The sequence below is a fragment of the Poromitra crassiceps genome (genome assembly GCF_964638095.1).
Source record: "Poromitra crassiceps genome assembly, chromosome: 5".
In the NCBI taxonomy this organism is placed as follows: domain Eukaryota; kingdom Metazoa; phylum Chordata; class Actinopteri; order Beryciformes; family Melamphaidae; genus Poromitra; species Poromitra crassiceps.
The window spans coordinates 43,202,868-43,228,821 of NC_139642.1; the positions used below are offsets into that span (position 1 = coordinate 43,202,868).

Consider the following 25,954-nt stretch of genomic DNA (forward strand, 5'->3'; position numbering starts at 1 on the left):
TCAGGTGGCTATTTGGTACACTAAAATGGTGGTAACTAACACACAGTTATATTAAAATTGGTAACAAATGTTCCGTAAATATTTTAATCAATAATACATGCATGCTATTCTCCCCACTTGAACAGTAGCCAAACAAAGCAGCACATGTACCGGTACAAGTGGTGATTTTTGGTTAGCAAATTAATGTTTAAACGTTATGTTTATGCTTGTTATGTGGGCCTCCCTTAATCGAGCCAAGATATTACAGGCCTTAAAATCATTTATTTATTTGGAATATAATTAAGAGATTTGCATTGCGAAATCTGGAGAAAAAGTACTTCAGTCAGGAGGATATAATAAAAACTGTTTGTTTAATGTTTTATTTTTATTATAAATTTCTTCCTTCGATTTTTTTTTTTTTTTTTTTACAGTTTTCTCCCGAATTGCACTTGCACAACTCCACTACTTCCTGAAATGAGTAGTGCATCTTGGTTTCCTGTCCTACACTATTGGATGAACTGATTAATGTCAGGTGTGCCTGACTGCTGCAGTCACAACAACAGTGATCAGGCACACCTGATTAATCAGTTCATCCAATAGTGTAGGACAGGAAACCAAGATGCCCTACTCATTTCAGGAAGTAGTGGAGTTGTGCAAGTAGTCTATTCCGCCTACTGTCCCAGTCGTTGCTGCACCCCCTCTGCCGATCTGGGGAGAGCCGGCGACTTGCACATGCTTCCTCCGATACATGTGCAGTACGCAACCTTGCCCTACTCAGGAGCCACATTGACCAAAAAAGAATTGTTGCAAAAGCCGCAATCCACAAAAAGTCCCTTTCCTCCCTTTACTTTTTTAGATTTTTATTAATTTTTTAAGTAGGACTTAAAAGAGCCACAACTACCAATAAAGGAGCCGCATGTGGCTCTATAGCAGAACTGGGCAACTGGCGGCTCACGGGCCGTGCTGGAATTGCTTTTTTTTTTTTTTTTTTACAGTGCACCTGAACGCAACATGCAAGATACCCACTGAATAAGTGTCCAAATGTTCATGTCATTCTGGCCAATACTCCACTTCTGTTATAACATTTCAGTCTGGAATATGGCATATCTTTCAATAATCTTTATGAATAAAAGGCTAAAAGTAATCTCATGTGTAAGAAATGACTGTTCTACATTGAAGTAAAAATGTAAATAATTAACTTGTTGGTTTTGGCTTTATTTAGCTTCAAGAGTGCATTTTTGTTCGTGTGACCCTAAACACAGGCTTTGAGAATCCCGGGCCACTTAATGATACTTATGCTTAAATTAACCCACTCATATTCTGGTTTATTTCAAGAAAAACATTTAGGCTAGTGGAAATTCTAATTGGCTGGTCACTTTAAAATCTAGCAGCCATATTGGCAGGTGGTCAAAAAAGTTAATTTCAAGCCTTGCAGGTAGAGCAAGTGGTGACATAGAAGTGAGTGAGAAAAGGATCAAATATTGGTGTTTAAGACTGAATAATGACATCGCAACTGTTAATTTAAAATTAGATATTCCTCTAAACCCGACTTCAAATGCCCCAATTTTTTCCACGCCGGCGCCGTTCGGCCCCCAACCCTCAGTAAAATCTCGCCCTCTGGTAGCGAGGAAATTTTTTTGTGGTTCTCTATCATCAAAGTTCCTGGGTTACGGCATGACAATATTTGTTCGGCCCCCGGCAACAATCTGGGTTTCTCATGTGGCCCCCCATGAAAAATAATTGCCCACCCCTGCTCTAGAGCCACGGGTTGAGTAATACTGCGCCAGCCGTTTCTTTTCACCGGCGTAGCCTGTAGGAGCTAGGAGCCTGTAGGAGCTAGGAGGATCATGGCACGCTATTGCCCCCACCCCTGTTCTCCTCCCCCCAAACAAGGACCAGGACACATACCCTTAATCCGGCTTCCCACCCGCAGACACGGCCAATTGTGTCTTTATGGACTAGTGGGCTAGCTCAGGGTTTTACAGAGGAAGCTGCGGAGGTGATCCTGAAAGCTGTAGTTCCTCGAATGGCCACTTGAGGCAGGACCCGGAAGTGATGTCGTTCCTGTTCAAAATGCCCCACTTTGTAACAGTGAGTATGTTTACAGAATGGACCAAAACACAGTTTTGGCCAATATAGCTAATTTCACCTTTCATAACAACTGTAGGTGGGGGACTCGCCCATTTAGAGTCAAATAAACTATAGAAAATACTGTTTTGGGAGTGACTGACGTGTTATTTCGAATCCCACATAGGTTACGCTAAAACCACGCCCTGTGCCCCGCCTATGCAGCAGTCAAGCGCCGGGATTGGCCAGGCGCCCATGCTCATGTTGGGCTCTCCGTTACAGGGACACCATTCCTGTGAGAAGCAACAACACCAACAACTACAGCGAGGCTGCAATGAGGATATTGAAAGACAAAATCCTACATCGCACCAAAGCATACAATGTACCGCGGTTATTTGACTTTCTGAACACTCGCCTCAGTGCTTATTATGAGGCCAGAATAACAGATGCTGCCCTTGGCCATTGGGAAGGCTAACCCTTTACTTTTGGTTTTATTGATTGTGTATGATTCAACTTTTTATGTATGATTTTATATTATTGCATGTTTTTGTAGATTGTTGGGACTTCACTGGCCTGGAACAAACGGCTGGACTGGGGGGAATGAATAGCTGTGCCAAAAAAAGAAGAACCTAGGCCTATGTGCTGTAGCCTATTGTATTTTTAATTTTATATTATAAATATTTTTCATTTGCAAGTTAAACTGTCAGCTGCGCTCTGTTATTGAAGCTTTGGCTAAAGCCCTGAATTTTACAATGATGTTTTGAAATAAATGTTTAAAAATCGATTGTGTGTTAAAAGCTTGTGTTACGTTTTCATTAGCGTTAATATAGGCCTATTACAGTCATTTATTTTCAATGTCCGCTATCAAGAGCAATTTGGCTAATAAAATCGCTGGGCTGAGCATGGGTTTGTGGTGTGGGAAATGTTAAAAGCTTGTATTTGGTTTTCATTAGCGTTAATACACTAAGGAAGGTATGTGACCATAATTCATTTCAATGTCCGCTATCAAGAGCAATTCAGTTGGTTCATGAAATCGCTGGGCTGCATGCCGTGCAGTGTTTGTGGTGTGGGAGATTCGAGCTGTCAAAAGAAGACAAAAGACTTGCTCCTGGCCAATCCCGGCGCTTGACTGCTGTGTAGGTGGGCACAGGGCGTGGTTTTAGCGTAACCTATGTGGGATTCAAAATAACGCGTGATTGACAGGTCGTCTGTCCAGTGATCACGCAGCTTGTCAATCACAGACCAATGGCAGGCGAGCTGCGGCTCTGAGAAACCCACCGTCTCGTGCCGTCTTGCGTGAGCTGTGCAAGGACCGCGAGATGGCGACAGACAACACTTTGCTTCCAAACGTGAGTCCAAAAAACAATGGATGCTTCATCCATATTATTTAGGTCAGTGGTATGGAGTATGGACACCTGACCTAACACGGGGGCTCGAACCTGGGACCCTCGACCGCTGTACTACCCGGCCACTGTACTACCCGGACACTGCACTACCCGGACACTGCACTACCCAGAGGCCCCCCAAATTATGACCTGCAATGCATTGCCACCGGCTCACACCATAATTTATGAAAAAGGTTTTGGCTCCCGTGACTAATCAGACACACCTGGCGTACTGACGCAGACTAAATTCATTAGTAACATCTGCATTCATTACTTCCTTCCTGACCTCAACACATGAACATAACAAGACATTTAACTGCTACGCTTCAGAAATAATTAACCTTTAATTATGGTGACATTTGAATCATGAATTCAATCAAATCAACCTGCTATGCCAAGTAATTTGCAATAAAATCAAGATTCTAAAATCAAAGTTAATCTCCCTTGAGGGAGCTTTTCACCCATTTCCTCCCACTTACCCAGTCCAACAGTTGGAGACAGAAAAGGTTTGAGTTTTGAAGATGCATTTTCACTCTAGCTTAGTGTCTATGTGGACAAGCTTGCAGCTTTGCATCTGGCTTCACAGACTGCACCACTGCCTGTCACACAGAGGGCTCCTGTACTTCTCTTTTAATGGTGGAAGAGCTTCTCAGTGGCAAGAATTTGCACCCCTCTCAAATGGTAGGGACTGTCCCAATGCACTTTCCAGGTTGCTGTACCCCAAGTGCTAGAGCTGAGCAATTAATCTGAAAAAGAAATAGATAAATAAATAAATAAATAAATAAATAAATAAACAAACAAACAAACAAACGAGCGTAGATTTGCAATAGCTGCTACCGCATATGCAAATTTCCAAAATGCAGGATGGCAGGGGCAGTCCAATCTACTCTGCCTCTGCCACCCTGTATTTCGACCCACCCACCGTCCCCATTTAGCCAAATGGAATGAACACAACACACACCTTAACACACTTAACTCCAGGCCAAATTTCAGCCCTCTGGTACGAAATGTTTCATCAATTTTGTTCAAAGTCAAATTTATTTTATTTTATTTGTCATGAGTCTATGTCATGACATCATTCATGAAATCAGTCAAAAGCAAACAAACAACAACAAAATGGATTAATAATTGTATAGGCAAGGGTGTGTTGTTCTCCATGACTGAAAGGCTTAAGCCATTGCATTCATTCACCCTTGAATCTCAAGTGTGTCAGAGGATAAAATGTTCTCTACTTCCTTTTTCACATTTGACATTTTCACAAGTTTTCTGGGAAACCAATTCAATTTGACAGTTGGATCTTGTTCAGATGTGTCCAATTGGCCCTCTCCAACAAATTAGGGAAATAACTCAATGAGTTTGAAATGCATAGCACATGGTGTTGTTTACTTTACTAAAGCCATTAGTTTAGGCAGCACACACGCACACACAGAAGTGTTCAACATAACTGCGGAAATGAGTGTCACTGTTCTCATTTAGGCCTAAAGGTTTAGATGAATGTTTCAAATTTGCCAAAGATTATTTGCCTTTGCCTGTGGAAAAAGCTGACGTTTATATTTATTCTTCTCAGATCTTATAACCAACCATAGATGTTATATTTAAGCAATAGATCACGACAGGCCGTGGTATATGCTCATTATACCACACCTAAGGGCCATGCTTCGAAAAACACTCTTAGGCGTGGTATAATGATGGCTCCCTGCACAGAGCCGAGGCAGTTACTGAACAACGTCCGATAGCAACACAGGCTTGGTGACAAACAAACAGCTAATGTTAGTGTGTGGCGTATTCCATGTTGTTTAATTATATGTTGTGAGTAACAGAAAGCCTTGTGGAAGATCGCCTATAGGCTGCTGGGGACGGGTTGTTATGGTTGGTTACTTCCTAGAGCTACAGAGTTGACACGTTGCTACGCTAAATAAATAGATTTCATTTGATCATAGTTCATTTTGTCTCATGTTGCTTCTTTTTGAATACACGACAGCTAGCTAGCTAAGTTTGGCTAATGCTTGTGCTACCGTTAGTTAACTCTAATGTTTCCATTTCGGTAGGCAGCTAGCGAATGTTGTTATCACCGTTAGCTAGCTAGTGGCTAACTAGCTGCCATATACTGATGATGTCACTAGCAGGAGACGACAGTAAACACTACCACAAGGCACTCTGGGTATTGTGGTGCGGAGCTCCAGTTTGCGAGGCTAGGAGGCTAGCTAGCTACCATTTTTTTCTCTGTTTTCTCATAACTGTGGTATATTAGTGTGGTATATGCTAAATATAGCACAGCTGTGAGCCAATCAGATTGCTTGTTTTGAGAGAGCCGTTTAGGGGGGGGATCCTGGGTGGGTGATTTCCAGGATTCCATGCGATTCCCTGAACAATGGTATAACTACCACAGCGCAGGTTGGTCAGAAAGAATGTGACTGTGTGTGTGACTGTGTGTGTGTCTGTGTCTGTGTGTGTGTGTGTGTCTGTCTGTCTGTCGTGCGTGTGTGTGTGTGTGTGTGTGTGTGTGTGTATGTGTGCGCGTAAGTGCATGGGCAGAGGTTGAGCTCCTATTCAGTCCCAGTGGGTCACACAGTACTCTGTATTTTTAGAGACCAGGCTGGTATTTATAGCCCACGAGGGCCCTGGGAAGTCAAAGGCAAAAGTGAGAAGAAAACGTGGAGCCAAGTCCAGAGGGGGAACGCAGGAGCCACAGAGGCGCTTTGTGGATCCACAGCAGCCAACACTGAGGCCAAAGTGTTTAATTGCAATGATGAATGAGAAAATAATGTGTGTGACGCAGAAGCACGCACAGCAACACAGAGAGGCACAGTTGAAACGTTTGAGACACTAGTTAGCTTAATAAACTGCATTTGCACATGGCGGCGCCAGTTGAATTGTAGACTGAAATGAGGTGAATGTGCAGGGCCAGTCCTTTAGCTGAGGCTGCACAAGGCCATGTCTAACTTCACATGCATGTTTGTTGTTCTGACACTAACCTACATTGCAAATTGTCCTTTGCACGGCCCACCAAGTTCTCCTTTAGTTTTGATCAATAATAATGAAGATCTAATGCACAGCTATTATAAAATGCCACCTCATGATTGATTGGGCGTACTATGGTGGTACTGGCAATTTTGTTGATAATTTACTTTAAAAATCTAGGTAAAAAAAAAGATGACTGTAGACTAGCATATGTTTCCTCCGATACATGTGCAGTCGCCAGCCACTTCTTTTCACCTGACAGTGAGGAGTTTCACCGGCAGGACGTAGCATGTGGGACGATCATGCTACGCTACCCCCCCCCCCCCCCCCAATCGCTCACAATAACATAACAATGGCTTTTTTCTAGACTCACCATTTTCCACCAATCTTCAAAGATCATATAGAAAGAAATCCATCATAAAAGAGGAAGAGATACCAACTCCTCCACTGACCAGAATGCAATGCAGCCAGCCACAAGACATGTGTTTAAGGAACGGGATTCTCCCTTTTTCTCGACTGGAAACTCCAGCTCATTTGCTCTTACTATCAGCATCTCTATCATTGCGCTCTCCTACACAGAAACCAATCTAAATACCAGTACATCAAGTCTAGGCATCTTTGGGGTTTGTTGAAAGGCATTCTGGGAAATGTAGGAAATCACTTACTAAAGAAAAAAGATGTGGCAGGTTGGAGGAATGTGGATAAAACAAAGGCAAACTACAACGCTTCATCACAAAACTCACCGTAATGCAAAAAGGTCACCCCTAACACCACTTACCACTTTCAATTGATTTAGATGTGGTATACTTTTCATCTGGTGAATTAACCTACGGAAAAATTAGCCAGGACTAACTTGAAAGAAAAGTGATGTGAGAGCTAAAGTTTTGAATCCTGTGTGTTGGTTCGTAATGTGGAAACTTGGGGATGAATCAGGCTTTTATCATGCACGACTCAAGAAAAATCAAGAAAATACAGCTATACTGTAAATGATGGGATTTCTCCCAACTGTGAGAATCTTATCAACATTAATAAACAATGGGTTTGTGTCATTGATTGACCTGTATGGCGTGGAATTTTTAAAATCACTGTAACTGTAACGCAGCATTATAGATTGCAGCCATATACCGCAGTTTAGGACAGACCACAGACATATATCATAATATTATATCAGCCTAATAAGATGCTCTATCCCACCTAATCAAAAGGCACTAAAGGGTACATGTTACGGTGAGGCTGGAGTGGATAATATCTTCAACAGAGCAACAGACAGTAGCAGCAGAGATAACAAAACAATGATTAGCCTATTGTTTGTACTGTATATGTTTATTTCAGATTAGCCAGTTGACCTAGAATAGAATAGAATAGAATAGAATAGTCCCCTGTGGTTCAGTTCCAACTTCCCACTAGGACCACCATCATGCCAAAATGTAGCTTAGGTTCTCATGGTACTGAATATATATATTATAAATAAATAAATAAATAAATAAATAGATAAATAAATAAATAAAAATCAATCAACCAACCAACCAACCAATCAATCAATCAATATCAAACCTTCAACCTGGTAAGAATTGTGCTGATCCACTAAAGCAGTTAAAAAAAAATTGACAGAACATTTACAAAAAAATACACTCCTCCTCCTCACATTTGAAAAGCATAGTAAGCTTTGTATTGTACATTCTACTAGACCTCTGAGAGAAAAACACTAAGTGGAAATGTAAGGCCTAGGAAAGCATAGCACGGTTCTGTCAGCTGGAGTTTGCCCTCTCAAAGCTCAATTGATTTGCTAGCCCTGCAACTTCAGAAAAATCAAAAACGGTGATGATTACAGGAGAGCTTTGCCCAGAGTTCAAAGACAGATTCAGCCTTCAAACCTTTGCCAACTAACTCAGGCCAATAATGTCAAACTGCTCCCAGCGGGTGACAGCCACCAGTGAAAGAGCAATTTGAGAGATTGTGCCTGTAAAGACATTGTATTTTGGCCTTTTTAGGCTACATCAACTCAGATTGCTTTACACACAAATGCACAATTGCAATAATGTTTCAGCTTTTGTACTCTCATATTTGAATCATAGTGAACAAAGATCCATGATGAAAAGAATGTTCCCCTAATGAGTCTTTTCAAAGAATCCCTTAACATTTGTGAAATGAAAGGTGGCTCTGGACAAAACCATACAGCAACCAGCCTATTCATTTAGTATTCATGACTAACTGATTCCAGGTTCAGAAGTGACATGTTGTTGCCTGGCTTGGAGGATTTGGTGGCAAATTAATGCAGCAAGTGTGGTTGTTTTTTGACACAGAGATGGAGGATTCAAAACTCATCATCACTTTATAAGTAAACACAAGGCTATATTTGTATTCTGTCAGAAGCTGTAGGCAAGAAAATGGTAGAACTGGAATTCATTCAAACGTTTTGTAGAATGGGGGAAAAAGAGCAAATTATTATTTCACATGATGATGGTCAGAAAACCACACAAGTGGGCCTGTTAAGAGTTTAATAGGCAGGGAAAACCCTGTCCACGCATTATCGACCACATTCTGCCCTATAGGCTTATCCATCTCTTCCTCTTTATAGTCATTTACATGCAAATCTTCATATTTGTCCTCCCGCCCCTTTCCTTCAATCACACACTTGTTCTTCTGTCCAAACATGCGGTTTGTTTTTCCTGCAGCCTGTTGTGGGAATGTATCAAGAGGTTACTGCAGGTCAGCATCCGTTTGTACAAAGCACGAGCTAAAAGAAACATTGATAACCCGTTTGATTGGTTGATGTTAAACCTTTGATAAGGCTGCTATTGGTCGAGACCTATCTTTTTCCTTTGGGGAAAAGTTGACCCACAAATTCCGTTGACTAATCTGTGATTTGCATAGCTGTGCTACGGCAGCTCTCCCACTGAATATTTCTCAGAGTGTGCTCATAGTACTTGTTCGAGGTAAACTGCAGTGCATTGTGGGACAGTACACAGGTGACAGCCAAGAAATCAACTGGTGGGGGGTTGGGGCAGGTTGCTGTGGCAACAAAACATGTCATGGGGCTGAGTAAATATAGGCTAACCAGTAGGCGATGTGCAGAAAGAAGGGCCTGTCATAGAGGAAAAAGGCTCAAGAAAAAGGAACACTGAGACATTTGTAATGTCTCAAAGCTAATGCTGTCTTTGATGTAGCCTTTAACAATCATACTGAACAGTGATGATGAAAGAATGATCAGAAACGTAGCCGCCTTTTTACACATGAGGAAAACATGTCGAGCGTGAGCAGAGGAGGAATACATGATATGTTGGCATAAGATTAACTGATCCATCAATCAAACCATGCCCAGCTGTGTGTGGGAAGTAGGGCTGGGTCGGTTTGAAAATTTTAAAACCGGTTCGATATTGCCGTCTAAACCGGATCGAACCGGTATACCGATTTTTTTTGTAATTAAAAAAAAAAAAAAAAAAAAAAAAATTTTTTAAAGCAGGGCTCCCGAGTGTGGCCCATAACTGTCTGTAGTGCAACTTCAGTCCACCTGATAGCGATAATACACCTCTAAGCTGGTATTGTCAACCAGCAATGATACTGAATAAAAAGAAGCAGGACACCTGTGTAACAAACACACCCTGTATTTATTTCTCATAACTATTCAGCTCAACTTTTCTTCTAAACATCAAAATAATAAATGAAATAAGACTGCTGCCTATAGTGCAACTTGAGAAAAGGCTAATAAAAACACAAGCAGTGCAATCAGAATGGATTGGCTTACAGCTGAGCTGCCTTATAAACTTCAAAACTCACAAATTCACACAATATAGGGCCTAGGCATGGGTCGGTTTGAACATTTTGAAACCGGTTCGATATTCCCCAAAAAAACGTATCAAAGCGGCTGCAGTTGGTGGCGATAATGCACCTCTAAGCTGGTATGCTGCCAACCAGCACGAACACTGAATACAAATAAGCAGAACCTTTTAACTGTAACAACACACTGTTTTTATTTCTCATAACTATTCAGCTTAACTTTTCTTCAAACATCAACATAATAAACAAAATAAGACTTTTGCCTACTAGTGCAACTTGAGAAGAGGCTAATACGAACAATAGTGCAATCAGAATGGACTGGGGAAAAAAAAAAAAAAAAATTTTTTTTTTTTTTAAGGTTTTTTCGGTTTGCACGTGATCAAACCGGTTTGGGCTCGTATACCGAACCGAACCGGTAAAACCGGAAATCGACCCATGCCTAGTGGGAAGTGAGTTTTTTTTTACCGATTGGTTGCTGTAGTTGGTTGTACCATGAAGGGTGTGTTTTTTAACTGATTGGTTGCTGTAGTTGGCTGTACCATGAAGTGTGTGTTTTTTAACTGATTGGTTGCTGTAGTTGGTTGTACCATGAAGGGTGTGTTTTTTAACTGATTGGTTGCTGTAGTTGGCTGTACCATGAAGGGTGTGTTTTTAACTGATTGGTTGCTGTAGTTGGCTGTACCATGAAAGTGTGTGTTTTTTAACTGATTGGTTGCTGTAGTTGGCTGTACCATGAAGGGTGTGTTTTTAACTGATTGGTTGCTGTAGTTGGCTGTACCATGAAGTGTGTGTTTTTAACTGATTGGTTGCTGTAGTTGGTTGTACCATGAAGGGTGTGTTTTTTAACTGATTGGTTGCTGTAGTTGGCTGTACCATGAAGGGTGTGTTTTTAACTGATTGGTTGCTGTAGTTGGGTGTACCATGATTAAGTGTGTGTTTTTTAACTGATTGGTTGCTGTAGTTGGTTGTACCATGATTAAGTGTGTGTTTTTTAACTGATTGGTTGCTGTAGTTGGCTGTACCATGAAGGGTGTGTTTTTAACTGATTGGTTGCTGTAGTTGGGTGTACCATGATTAAGTGTGTGTTTTTTAACTGATTGGTTGCTGTAGTTGGCTGTACCATGAAGGGTGTGTTTTTAACTGATTGGTTGCTGTAGTTGGGTGTACCATGATTAAGTGTGTGTTTTTTAACTGATTGGTTGCTGTAGTTGGTTGTACCATGAAGTGTGTGTTTTTAACTGATTGGTTGCTGTAGTTGGTTGTACCATGAAGGGTGTGTTTTTTAACTGATTGGTTGCTGTAGTTGGCTGTACCATGAAGTGTGTGTTTTTAACTGATTGGTTGCTGTAGTTGGTTGTACCATGAAGTGTGTGTTTTTAACTGATTGGTTGCTGTAGTTGGTTGTACCATGAAGTGTGTGTTTTTAACTGATTGGTTGCTGTAGTTGGTTGTACCATGAAGGGTGTGTTTTTTAACTGATTGGTTGCTGTAGTTGGTTGTACCATGAAGTGTGTGTTTTTAACTGATTGGTTGCTGTAGTTGGTTGTACCATGAAGTGTGTGTTTTTAACTGATTGGTTGCTGTAGTTGGTTGTACCATGGGTTGTTTCAGACTGGCCAAGGCGGCTAATTTCCCTATACGCATGGAACCAAGGGAAGGCATGCAGCATCACAGAAGATCTGTTGGCTCCTCCAGACAAAAGCAGATAAGAGATGTTGTGTGTCCTTAACAGACTGGAGATGAAGTGGTAAGAAGACTGCAGGCACCTCGTCTGTGGTTTCGCCTCCACTCAGGGACAGTCAGGGAAGTGCTGGGCTCATTTTGTACACAGGGTCAAGGGTTGTATCCTTTCCAACACATTCTGGGAAGAAAGCCAACTAGAGCAAGGAAAAAGAGCAAACTGCAGCCACAGTACAGACAGCAGGGAGGCAGAATGACACAGAAGCAGTTGGGAAAAGAAGGCTGATGGACAAGAGGCCATTCTGTGTGACTCGCTGAACACAACACACACCTCTCTGCTCAGGACAGGAACCCAACACACACCTCTCTGCTCAGGACAGGAACTGAACACAACACACACCTCTCTGCTCAGGACAGGAACTGAACACAACACACACCTCTCTGCTCAGGACTAGGGATGGGCATCGAATTTCGAATTTTCGAATAATCGTTGTTATTATCAAGGTCGACTTTTATTATTGAAATTCGAAATTCGAAAAAAAAAAAAAAAAAAAAAAAAAAAATTTGAGTGAAATGTTGCATTGTCTCCCCTGATTCTAAGTACCGGTATAGTCAAATCGCTTGGTTTGAGCAAGTAAAACTATTTTTATAAGCATTTTAAGCAAGGTTTATGGAAAAATGAATGGCGGATGAAATCCCATGAAGAGGGAGAGGGGGTGACTTTGGCACCCCTTTGGCACTCAGACCTGAGCCTACTAAATATTTAATGAACCACTCATGATTGTCAAAACTGTTTTTTATTTTCGAAAATGTCAATGTCATGTAACATGTTCTTTACTTCAGTGGTGCAATGCTTGTTTGAGCTAAAAATCCACAGCAGAAGCTTTTTATATTAATTAATAAAGCCGTAGACTTAGAATCAGGGGAGACAATGCAACATTTCACTCACAAAAAAAAAAAAAAAAAAAAAAAAAAATTACATTTTTACATTTTTATTTTTATTTTCGAATTTCGAATTAAATTCGAATTTGGCCAGCGAATTTCGAATAGTGTTTTTGCTAGAAATGCCCATCCCTACTCAGGACAGGAACTGAACACAACACACACCTCTCTGCTCAGGACAGGAACTGAACACAACACACACCTCTCTGCTCAGGACAGGAACTGAACACAACACACTCAGGACAGGAACACAACACACACCTCTCTGCTCAGGACAGGAACTGAACACACACCTCTCTGTTCAGGACAGGAACACAACACACACCTCTCTGCTCAGGACAGGAACACAACACACACCTCTCTGCTCAGGACAGGAACACAACACACACCTCTCTGCTCAGGACAGGAACACAACATACACCTCTCTGCTCAGGACAGGAACTGAACACAACACACACCTCTCTGCTCAGGACAGGAACTGAACACATCACACACCTCTCTGCTCAGGACAGGAACACAACACACACCTCTCTGCTCAGGACAGGAACACAACACACACCTCTCTGCTCAGGACAGGAACACAACACACACCTCTCTGCTCAGGACAGGAACTGAACACATCACACACCTCTCTGCTCAGGACAGGAACACAACACACACCTCTCTGCTCAGGACAGGAACTGAACACAACACACACCTCTCAGCTCAGGACAGGAACACAACACACACCTCTCTGTTCAGGACAGGAACACAACACACACCTCTCTGTTCAGGACAGGAACACAACACACACCTCTCTGTTCAGGACAGGAACACAACACACACCTCTCTGTTCAGGACAGGAACACAACACACACCTCTCTGTTCAGGACAGGAACACAACACACACCTCTCTGTTCAGGACAGGAACACAACACACACCTCTCTGCTCAGGACAGGAACACAACACACACCTCTCTGTTCAGGACAGGAACACAACACACACCTCTCTGCTCAGGACAGGAACTGAACACAACACACACCTCTCAGCTCAGGACAGGAACACAACACACACCTCTCTGTTCAGGACAGGAACACAACACACACCTCTCTGTTCAGGACAGGAACACAACACACACCTCTCTGTTCAGGACAGGAACACAACACACACCTCTCTGTTCAGGACAGGAACACAACACACACCTCTCTGTTCAGGACAGGAACACAACACACACCTCTCTGCTCAGGACAGGAACACAACACACACCTCTCAGCTCAGGACAGGAACACAACACACACCTCTCTGCTCAGGACAGGAACACAACACACACCTCTTCTGGCTTTTCAACAGGTCAACCTGACATCATTATTAAATACTGACAATAAAAAGTAGGAGTGTAAAATATTCTCCTATCTAGTTCATTCCAGAAAAAAGTTGATGACACAATATCTTATGACAATATCTGGTCTGGTAAGATATGGAAAACCTCATTGTAGATTTTTACATCCGATCTTTTGAAATGTGTTGATTCAATTAATACTGTTGTTTAACCAAGTGGCACTAAAAGAACACAAGTTGTTGCCATAAGTTGCGTTAAGGGGCGCAGATGATTTCCTCTTCTAATGTAAGTATTACTGTCCAACTAGAGACAGTAGGAGTAGAGAGTGGAGTCAGTGCCCCGAGTTGAAGCAGTGAAGTCTCTAAATGAAAGAGACAACAGTCAAAGAGGATCGGTTTATTCACCTGGATAGATCAAGCATTCTTGCAGTTGTTACAATGGTTATGTCGGAAATGACTTCCAGACACCATAATCGACCCTCTGAATATAAATGCATGGGACATACAGTAGAGACATACTGACATACTGTAGAGAGTGTGAGAGGATAGAGATCCAGAAGGTGACAGATGCAGCATCCAGCACAGAATCCCAGCTGGAGCCGCGCTCTCATACGTACATTTGCGTTGGTGTGTAATGACTTTTGCAATGCACATTCCTTAGGGGAATTGCGGTATCGCCGGCATGTGCTGTTCAGGCTGCACAGAGCCCTAAGCCCTGCATAGGGGACATAACAGTGTGAGCTCGTACACCAGGCAGTAAGGTAGAAGTCACACAAGCATCAACCAACTGGAGGCAACAATGTACTACCACAGCACTTTGGTGTCAACAGGTGGCATTTTTAAAGACACTCACTTAGGGGTGGACAATAAATCAAGATTAAATATTAAGACTGATCATGATCAAATATGCCTCGATAATGGTGACATATATTTTTAAATAAATCTCCGATACATTATTTACAGCATCAATCAGTCACTGACTCGGCAGTCAGCACAGCACACTTCAGCACATGTCGCTGCACTAGTGCCTCTTCTGGTCGGTCGGAATAGTGTGAGCCTCCCATGCGCTACGTGCTGCAGGTGAAACTCCTTCTTGTCAGGTGAAAAGTAGCGGCTGGCGACTGCACATGTATCGGAGGAAGCATGTGCTAGTCTACACCTCTCCCCAGATTGGCAGAGCGGGTGGAGCAACGTCCGGGACATTTTAGATGTTGACTTTTGATCACATCTTTTGTACATTTTGTAGGCTATGTTTATTCTATTATTATTTATTTTACTGTGAGCTGTGAATTTAAGACTACCGTAACTAAAAGTCAATTACTTTACATCCTTGTATTTATTCTATTAATTTGTGGTGTAAGGTTATATGGGGGCCGGGGGACATTGAGGGGAGGCCATTCATCGATACCCCAGAAATCTCCCTAATTTTTCACAGCCCAATGTTGGCAGGTATGATTAGTGTGAAAACCACAATGACAAAAAGACTCCCGATTACAAGGCAGCAAGTTGTGTAGTGTGAAGAGAAATAGAGCCTGAGTGACCAATACTGGATTTTTGGGGCTGATGCAGATATTAGGGAATTAAAAAATTCTGATATCGGTCGATATTCTTATATACACATTATATTAGATTTTTTGCGACGATCCCTCAAATATCAAACACTAGACAAAAATATGACTTGACTTGAGATATATAATGTAGGCAGCCGCAGGATATTTTACAGTTTAACAATCATCTTTATTGTCCAAAATGACAAATGACTCAAATGATGAAAGCTCAGGAGTTACAGTAGAGCGGGTCGTCCCCTAATCACTTTGGATAAAAGAGGTCGGTGGTTCGATCCGCACCTCCTCCAGTCTGCATGTCGAAGTGTCCTTGGGCAAGATACTGAACCCCAAATTGCTCCCGATGGTGTGCCAGTACCCTGCGTGGTAGCTTGCCGCCATTGATGTATGAATGACTGTGTGAATGTACCTACTGATTGTTAAGGGGTACGGTGGTGCAGTGGTAAGCGCTGTCGCCTCACAGCTCGAAGGTCCTGGGTTCGATTCCCACCTGGGACACTGGGGGTGCTGGAGTTGTGACCCCCCCATATCTTCAGTGCCTACTGCCCAGGTGGGCTATCTCGTCGAAAGGGCCTTTCTGTGTGGAGTTTGCATGTTCTCCCCGTACCCCCCAGGGTCGTTCCTCCGTACATAACCCCCAACTAAAAACATGCAGAAAATCGTCATCCGACCAGTGACGACAACATCTGAAGTTGGTCCAATGATGGTCCAATGAAGGTCCCCGGGCGCTGGAAAGAAATAGCGAGCACTGCTCCTGGCCTGCCCCCTGGAGGAAAGGACAAGCCTGGATGGGTCAAATGCAGAGGACATATTTCACCGGCCATCGTCAGCATGAGAGTGTGTGTTGTGGCCGCATGCATGTGTTGTAGTGTGTTCGTGTGACAATAAAGACAGGCTGCCGTCTGAAATCGTGTTTTTTAATTGTGTTTTTAAGTGCTTTGGATAAAAGCGCTATATAAATGCAGGCCATTTGCCATTTACAGATATGTACAATGTACATAGTACATATATAACTTGACTTAAGAAAAAGGATTAAATATACACAACATGCTGTCTATAGATAGATAGATAGATAGATAGATAGATAGATAGATAGATAGATAGATAGATAGATAGATAGATAGATAGATGGATAGATTGATATCGGCCAATACGGATATATCGGTTATCGGTCAATAATATCGGACGACCGATATATCGGTCGGGGTCTAAAAAGAGCAGTGACTGCCTGACGCCTGACAAGCGTCTGGTAGTCTGTCTGTGCCATAAGCTGCCTAAGGTGCAATCACACCTGCAGTTTGCTTCATTTGGGCCAAACTATACTGGAAAGTTTACCTTTGCCAGGTCTTGCATGAAAGAGAGATCATTGAACTCAAGTGACTACCTGCCTGGTAAAATAAAGGTTAAATAAACCTTGTTAAATGTTGCCGTTTGGTTCGCCTAGGTTCACTTCACACTGACCCACAATTACCCAATTACAAGCAAACCAGGACTTGAAAACAAAAGTCACTCACAGGGACTTCCAAGTAGCTTCCTTGATTATTGGACAGAATTTTAATGGCCTGGCTGTCATCATACTGCGAAGTTAATGATTTTGGCGATGGGAGATAAGTGAAAACAAATATGATTCCAGACTAGTCCTTACAACTTCAGCTAAACACTTGTCTGCACTCTTTGCCGTAATTTACAAGACTTGCATATTTCCAGGTTGTCTCTGCGTGGTTCATTGGCAGGGTTTGTCCTCCTGCATAGAGAATTATGAGGCAGTGCCTGCTTCAAGTTTCATGCCACCTCCAGCTCTCGACAGGTGTCTTCATGGAAAACACTATTTGACGTATATGTGTATTTTCTATGTGTTCTATGTGTTGACAATTTAATGTTAAATATTCATTAATAAAGTTATTTGTATAAAGTAAGCAGCCTTCCGAGTTCCTTTGCATAGTCATATTGATGCACAATCCACATAGAAAATGTCGTCATTTTCATTCCAGCTAAAAGAAATATCACTATATTGGCCGTCTATCAGTAAAGCCCCCTACACATGATCCGCGGTAAAACAGCTCTGCGCCCGCCGCCCGGCTGTCCCGTTGTTTTCCTATGGGGAGACCGTTGCTGCTCAACTAGGCGGTAACGCTACCCTTGGCGATGCGCACAGCTCGATTTTGACACTTTTGTGCTACGCCCAGAGTTCAAAATATCTCAACGTTGACCTACTTGTCACTGACCTTTCACGAGCGCAACCAATCAGAGGAGGAAAATAAGATCGCTGGTGATGGCGCTGTTGCTGCTCGCCTCTTGACCTGCAGATTTGCGCTCGGCTCTACCTCGTGTTGTGAAAAGTGCAGAACGCTTATCATATGAAGGGGGCTTAATGGGTGAATCCCCCCCCCCCCCGACTAAAATTGGTATCATCTCAAAAATCCCATATCGGTCGGGCTCTAGCACCACTCCAGGAGCCAGGAGAAACCCTGACATTTCATCTGTCCAAACAAACCAAACTAAAGACATTGAATAAAGTGCTCCAAAACATGCTTGGTGTGGTGTGAACACAACCCAAAATGTATTTTCACAGATAGAGGACCCAGCCAGAGGCAGTCTGGGTCTGGACAGTGAATTTAGTCTACAAAGGCTGCATGCAAAAATATGCAAAGAAAATAAGCGCCCAGAAGAGCACAGAACAAAGGATTGTCTGGGCATTAAAGTGAACCAGGACTGAAGTGTCACAACATCTAAATGTTCTCTAAGGAGATTAGACTGAGGCCTAAGGTTTTTAAAGAGTCGCCGAAACCTTGCCCTTTTCACTAAGCCAATGAAGTCCTGTACTTAAGCGTCTCAGTATAGTCGGCCTTGTGGAAACGTTCTCAATATCACATTATTCTTTCATAGCTCACCTTAGCAGTGCTGCCTGTAACTCACCCCAAAGCTCTCAGATCACCTAACCAGATAAGAAACACTTTGTCAGCAGCTCACCAAATCTGCCTCTGCTTGCACTGGAGCAGTGTGTGTGTGGGCATGCAGTGGCTGCCATGTGCTTATTCATTCAAATTCATCTGTCAGGGAATAGACTTTCATTCACATCTAGGATGTCAGTCAATGAATGCATCGTTACGCCTTGCGATATATATATATAACATTTGAGATCAATTAGCCTCATCGTTGTTATAGGATGCGACTACTGCATTGTCAACTGGTTAATCATCACTTCAAGGTGTACTAAAGTGTGTGTAGTATTGTTGTTGTTGTTTAAGTTGTCTGTAGTGCTGTGGACTACAAATCAAATATTAAATATGCCTGGACCAACTCAATAAACATGTGATTTTGAGACATGAATACTTTCTGTCTCTTCTTAATAGGACGAATCAGTGTGACATCACAACAACAAAAAAGTACTTCCGGGTGCCACTGCAGCAGAAACTACTATGATGAAATAAAGCTGAAAAGCTGCTCCAAATGTTAATATCTCAAAAAACTATACATCATATTTCTTATATTTTGGCATTGTGAGTGACAGCAGAAGTAGATTAAGGGTCATAATAATATATGTATGTGGTCATGTTGTGTGAACTGTCTCAGTTTTAAAAATGTGTGAATTTAGTAGCAAATATAGCCTGCTAGAGTGAGTTCCTGGCTACATGTACATAGGGTCCCATTATAAAGGTTGAAAAAAGTATAAAACATAAACTGTGATTTCTCAAACAGTACAAAAGATAAATTAAAGCTGAATTCAGATGATAGAGTCCTAAAAGTGGTGACCTGATTAAAGCTTAAATGTGTGTCTAGCTTAAAGTATGAAGGAGTAGTTACAAGGGCATGGTTTCACCATGAACTTCTGTTTAAAATGAACGACAGGAAGTATAGAAAATCCTTTTGTTTACAAACAGGCTGATTTGTCCAATAAATGCAGACAAACTCCATCATCAAGCACTATACACTGATGATGTCATAAACAGTAGGTGTGCAGGAAGGCCTGCAGGTAGGCAGTGGATTTTGCTCATAAAACAGCAGAAAAAGAAAGATGCAGGGGACTATACGAGATGTGGGAGATATTCCACTTGCACTCGAAAGCAACACACGGTGGACTGGAGCCCTCAAAGACAATTCGGATCAAGTTGCAAACTCTGTTAGGTGCTATATATAGCACACCAGGATATCATGCACGCATGCACGCGAGCGCGCACACACACACACTCGGCTGACTGATTGACAGAAATGCTGTATTACCACTAGCAGTGAACAGGCTAAAGTGCCGCATATCACACCATATTCAACAGGCTGAACTGCCAAAAAGGCCAAGGCTATATGGGGTAGTCAAAATTACTGAACTGAAACCACACACACACACACACAGAGAGAGAGAGAGAGAGAGAGAGACACACACACACACACACACACACAAGGTAGGCTATGGTGTGGAGTGTGAGAGAACAAAAAATAACGACTTTGCTCAAAAAGGGATGTCACACATAGCGAGTCATGATTTCATAAGACAGTCAAAACGTGAATGGCATGCTAGCGTAGGCTACCTTGTGTAACCTCCTTACATATAACAAGTGTTACTAGCTAACCTAGCAGTCCTAGTAAGCCTATAACGTAAAACATTAAAAAGGGAACCGCTACTAACCTTAAGTTAATGTTACAGTAACGTTAAGCACATAAACAGTGCTAGCGTTATGTGTCGTGTTGTGTTAACTAACACTGTGAACTGATGTTACTTCTTCACACATGTCCACGTTGAGTCTGAGTGACAGGTATCGTTACGCAGTCTGTCACTTATGTGAACAGGGTTTAGCTGCTTAGCTGAAACCATTCAAGGCAGCTTTGGCTCAGTCTGTCAGATTAGCTATAGCTGCCAAGCTAATAGTAGTTAACACATCTGGATGGAAATGTGCTCATCACCGAGACGAACTAGCGTTAGATAAAGCATAAAGTTGAGCAGGCATCGCATCTTGTTAGGACATTTAAGGACACAAGCCCCTGAGGTCAACCCCCCAACGCTCATGAGTGGAGACTTGCTGCGCCAGCCAGATCCACTAGCTAACTTTAGCATGCTAATTCACGTCTTCGCTAGGCTACTTGCTTCTAAGCTGACGTTGCCGTAGCACACATCTGCAAGCGAACCAATGCTAGCTAACGGGATTTGAACTTTGTTATTGCCTTGCTAGCGACCCGAACACTTCAAAGAACAGAAAGTTGCGAGTTCACAGACACACACAAAAAAGAAAGGCAGCTTAGAAACATAGGACTAGCTAGCATGCTTCGACAGTGACAGTGTTTTGAAATGCTGTCTACTCTACCCCATGTCGCTGGTGTCTGAGATGAGGAGAGGCCGATGTCAGGACTGACGACCAGCCGACATTCCCCGGAGTGGCCGCCCGCCGCCACCGCTTGCTCCGTTCGCCCGTACCACTGCGCAAGATGGTCCCGACGTTTGATAAGCGACGAGCTGGTGCAATTTCACAACGGTTGATAGGCTGCTAAATAACACGGTGTCTGTCTCTAGGCTGCTAAATAACACGGTGTCTGTCTCTAGGCTGAAGTTTCTCCGTCTGGAAGCGGAGGACGCGTCACCTTGCAGCGGTTCATGACTCCCCACTGTTCAAGATGTAGAAGGGCAGGACGTTGCATTTCGCTGCGAGTCCATAGCAGCATATCACTCCCAGCAGCAGCCACTGACAATAATTAGTGTGGCCACACAGGCATTCGTATGTCACCCGTAGTAATGATAATGTCTCAGTTTCGAGATTGAAATTTTACACTCTTTAATAAATGTGATGTGAGAATATTAATATTGATTTTAGTATTGCCATTTTGCAAACTGTGGTGGTGGTGGTGGTGATGATGATGATGATGATGATGATGGGGCAGCGCCTTAGTTTTTGTAATAAACATGCACTGTACCTGTCGTTAAAATTAGGAGTGTTTCTCCACGGTGGAATCGTTCAAGACAGTGAAATCAATAAGTCAATCAATCGATCAACAAATCCATCAATCGATCAATAATCCATGTGAGTGATACATTTTCTGTTTCTTTTGACCGTCAAATCAGCCCTCATACCACCAACCTTCTCAAGATCTATAGTGTCCAGTGAGCTCCATGTCAAAGGCATAATACGAACATAGAAAATGTTGTAACTAGGCTCAGCCACTCCTAGGTTTTAGGGGAAACATAAAGTTGCCCAGACTTTGTAGATCCAGTTGTTGCACAGTCAACCTGGTCACTGTTTTTTTCAGGTGAGGACTCCCTCTGGTGGTCTGGGTAACAGAAATAGGCAAGATACAATGCAAGATACCCTCAAGTGAACTGGGTAAAAGGGCATATCTTGCAATTATAAAGGCAACACTTTTAAGAATATAGGCAGACTGGCAGAGATGTGTTTTCTTAAAAAAAATATATATAATTTGTACAAGTTTTTTTTAACCTGCTTTCATGCAGGAAAGGCTGACTGTGCACATAGGCTGTTTCACATTCATAGACAGTTACATAATGTGGAAGCTGCATCATGCAATCATACTCATCCACTGCTGACCATTGATCATCAGCTCTACTAAAGAGATCTAAAGTGCCTTGCTCAAGAGCACATCAATACTAGTAGTGCTTCTCATTAACTTTTCTGGCTGAGATTTCTCCAGTGGGGGAGGGATTTGAACCTGGTTCAACCTTCTAGCTGCAGACCTGCTTCTCAGAGAAAACGGCAAGCTGCCATGGATAAGGTCCCCCGAAAAAAGAGCAATGAATGATCACAAACCACAAAGGCAGCTCCCTGCAACTCCTTGACCAACTGCCCTGACCTGAGAGCAGCAGGTCAGTGGTCACAGGCCTCCAGGCGAGAGAGGACTGGAAGCAGAATGAACTGTCTCTGATTAAAAAATAGATATATACTATTAAAAAAAAACTACAATGAACTAAGAAATGCCACCACACCCACTGGCATCAGACCTTTTATTAATGACTCGACTTGTTTGAGACTCTGCATAATTATGTTATGGCAAGTCAGAATGGAATAAACTCAGCTTAGTGTGAGTGTGGTTTACGCTTGAACAACTACAGTGAGAGCATTCAGGGAAAGAAAATAATCTGATTTGTATGAGTTGGTGGGGAGAGGTGAGCTGCTATTTACTGCCATATGCTGTTTTGTGCGGACAAACAACACAATTTTTTAATCAAAGGAGAAAATATTCAGATGCGCATTAACATTTTTATTCCATCATTTTAAGCTCTGGGCTACTGCTCCCACCCGCCTATAAGTGCGAATGAGATGGCCCACAGAGAGAATATGTTCCATTAGTATATGATGATCAAAATGCAAGAGATACTCTGAATGCTATTGGAGAGTTCGCCCTGAGATATACTGTATATTTTTTGTCTTGGAGTCCATTATTCTCTGCTGGTGTATGCCAAGCAGAGGAATGAGCTCAATTAGGTGAGGAAATGAGAGAAGGTATTTGAGGAGAAAGAAAATGAAACAGTGGAGGAAGGTCAAGAGAAAATAAGAAAGGAACAGTGGGGAGTGAGAGAGAACAGGAGGAAGAGAGAGAGTGAGAAGAGAGCGGATGTGAAAGTGAAACTATGTTGTCATGGAAACTGGCATGGATCTGAAGAGCAAAACAAGAATGTAAATTGGTTTACCCTTAGGGAATGTGATAGAGCTACAGGGCAGAAACAAAGCAAGGGAATGTATTTAAGGGAGGGGCTTCTGTAACACCACACATGGAAATAAAGCAATGTGAATAAAGATCAATGTCTGAATCTAATGACGCCAAGGAAGGCATATATATGAATGAAATGTGGCAGCTCATTGTAGGCCCCTCTCTCTCTCTCTCTCTCTCTCTCTCTCAGTGACTCTGTGCGGGTAGATTGAGTTTACCACAAAGTGCTGGCATGCAATACAGCAGCAATTGGGAGGATTAGGCTCAACAGTCAACACAGTTATAAGCGACTAACTAAGAAATGGATTGAATTGAGAGGTGCAGAGGTTGATCTGGGTGGCTGAACTATTATACTACTATATATTGTTACGGTGTAGATCTGACGTCATTCAATAACATTAGTTAGTCATGAGTAGTCATTGGTTAGTTTAATTGTCAATCACAGCAGACATTTTGAGGGAATAGACTAAGGTTATTGACGTGTCATATGTAGGGCTGTGCAATAAAATCGATACGGCAATATATTGCGATACGTTTTTCCGCAATACTGTATCGTTATATTTCAGAAAAATATCGTGATATATCGCCATATCGATTTTTTTCCACAGCCGTGTGTTCAGTGACATAATAAGAATACTTTTTATTTCAGTGCATTCAGTAAGACACTCACTCAACACTCGGTAGTTTTGACTCAATTTGTCCACTGAGTTATCAATATAAAGTGATGTACACAGCGTGTTGTATTTTTAGCTCTATTTTTTTATTTTCAGTAAATTATGTAGAGTATTGATTCAAAATACATGCTACAGCATGCGCTGGGACGCGTCATCAGTGATCAGTTAGCTGGGGTTGTAAGGTGTTTCGGGTCTCTCAACATCATACACTAAGGTGACCAGATTTCTCAAATGAAAATCGGGGACAGTCCGGCAATCAATATATCATTAAAATATCCAATGTTATTACCCATGAAATAGAAAAGGGGGATGATTCCCGTTTCATTTATTAATAAATTAATAAACAGTGTCAGCTTCACGAAGAGGCCCCTGGTGCCCCCCCCCCCCACACACACACACACACACACACACTTCATTCACTGTGCCCCTTTACAAAATGTCAAAGTGTTCTCCAGCAGCATGAGGCCTGGCTGTGACTGTCCGAACCTACAGTGCCGAATGTTTTATGAAAAGCCTCAGGTCTCAAAAGGTATTTTCGAGTGTTTTTTCATTGTTCAAGATTTCCTGGACCAGCAGGAAGCAGCATGTGCGCTTGTTGGATGTCTGGATCAACGGGCTACATAGACATGTGATGCTTTTATATGCTTTTAACGTAAGCCTCCTGCAACCTTCCTGATTGAGTGGTTGGCCAGTGACGTCTGTAAAGGGGAGACTCATTTGTAGCCTACTCATAGAATCCATTCTCATTGAGATATCTTGAGGTGAGAGCGGTCAGGGGTCCCCTTTGAAATTTGACCATGCTGGTTTTTCAAAATTAATTATTTCGCCCCCTTCCTTCCCGACAAGGTAGCATGGCATTGTTGCTCCCAATATGCTGTAGATCTTACAGTTTCATAGCCTATAAGTATCTTCACTCTAGATTTAAGATTGAGCCCACTACAGCTAGAGTCATATTGACCGCAGACGCCAGTAGAAAATCAGGGACATTTTCGGGACAGCTCCAGCCGGGGGACAGGTCACCAAAAACGGGGACTGTCCCTGAAAATTGGGGACGTCTGGTCACCTTACACCCTCGCCCAGTAGACCCAGCCGAGGCCGATTAAGACCCCGACCCGCGTCCCAGAAGCAGCCGCTCACGGATCAGCCTTCCTACTCTGTCTGCAACGTTGCCTGCGGAAGGGTTGATCACGCCCAATCCGCTGCAATAGAGTTAGTGCTACACAGCGGTATTGTAAGACCCTTCTAGGCCCTGTGTGGGTGACTCCAGGCCGGGCTCCTCCTACGTCTCACCAGACCCTCCCGGGGAAAAGGCAATCCTACCATGGGCAGAGAGGACGCCTCAAGAAGGCCTGTGCGCTGCACGTCATTCGCCTGCGGCGATATATTGCAATATATTGCAATATGTATTGTATCGCAATGTATCGTGATACAATCGTATCGTGAACCATGTATCGTGATACGTATCTTATCGTGAGGTCCTTGCCAATACCCACCCCTAGTCATATGTCTGAGCAAATGATTGGCTGACGCCTGACTTGAGGGAGGGCCGACCTAGCACTCGGGCATCATTTCCAGCAGGAAGCGAGCAGTGGAGAGTGGGGTGTTTGAGGGCATGGCAGAATGCCACGTGGACGCTGACCTAAGCTGGACACCAAACCGAAGATAATGGCCTAACGTATGAACTATTGACTGCAACTGTGAACCGAACCCTGTAGATATTCTTCAGTGTAGGTTACGTGTGTTAGTCATCTGTCAGTTTGCTTCAGTAACCGCCCTCTTCGCGTTGTGGAGTGTCGTACAACAACAGCTAGCCGACTGTGTCGGGAACCTTGGAGAGCTGTGTTGAAAGGAACACTTTCCCTCTCGTGTTCGCCCAGAGGATCAATCGACACTGAGGAGAAACAATACCAGACCGCCCGGTCTGACAAACACGCGCTGGATCTATGGTATGTGCCCTGC

General features: G+C 42.8%; 1 protein-coding gene across 1 annotated transcript in view; it reads right to left on the minus strand.

The window, feature by feature from the left end:
- bcl9l (bcl9 like) overlaps nt 1-21,244 on the minus strand; it is a 40,551-nt gene extending 19,307 nt beyond the window's left edge. Inside the window, exon 1 of the mRNA XM_083637988.1 lies at nt 20,969-21,244. The gene's annotated coding sequence lies outside the window, so the exon portion shown is untranslated. The remainder of the gene's footprint in view (nt 1-20,968) is intronic.
- Nucleotides 21,245-25,954: the final 4,710 nt, after the last annotated feature.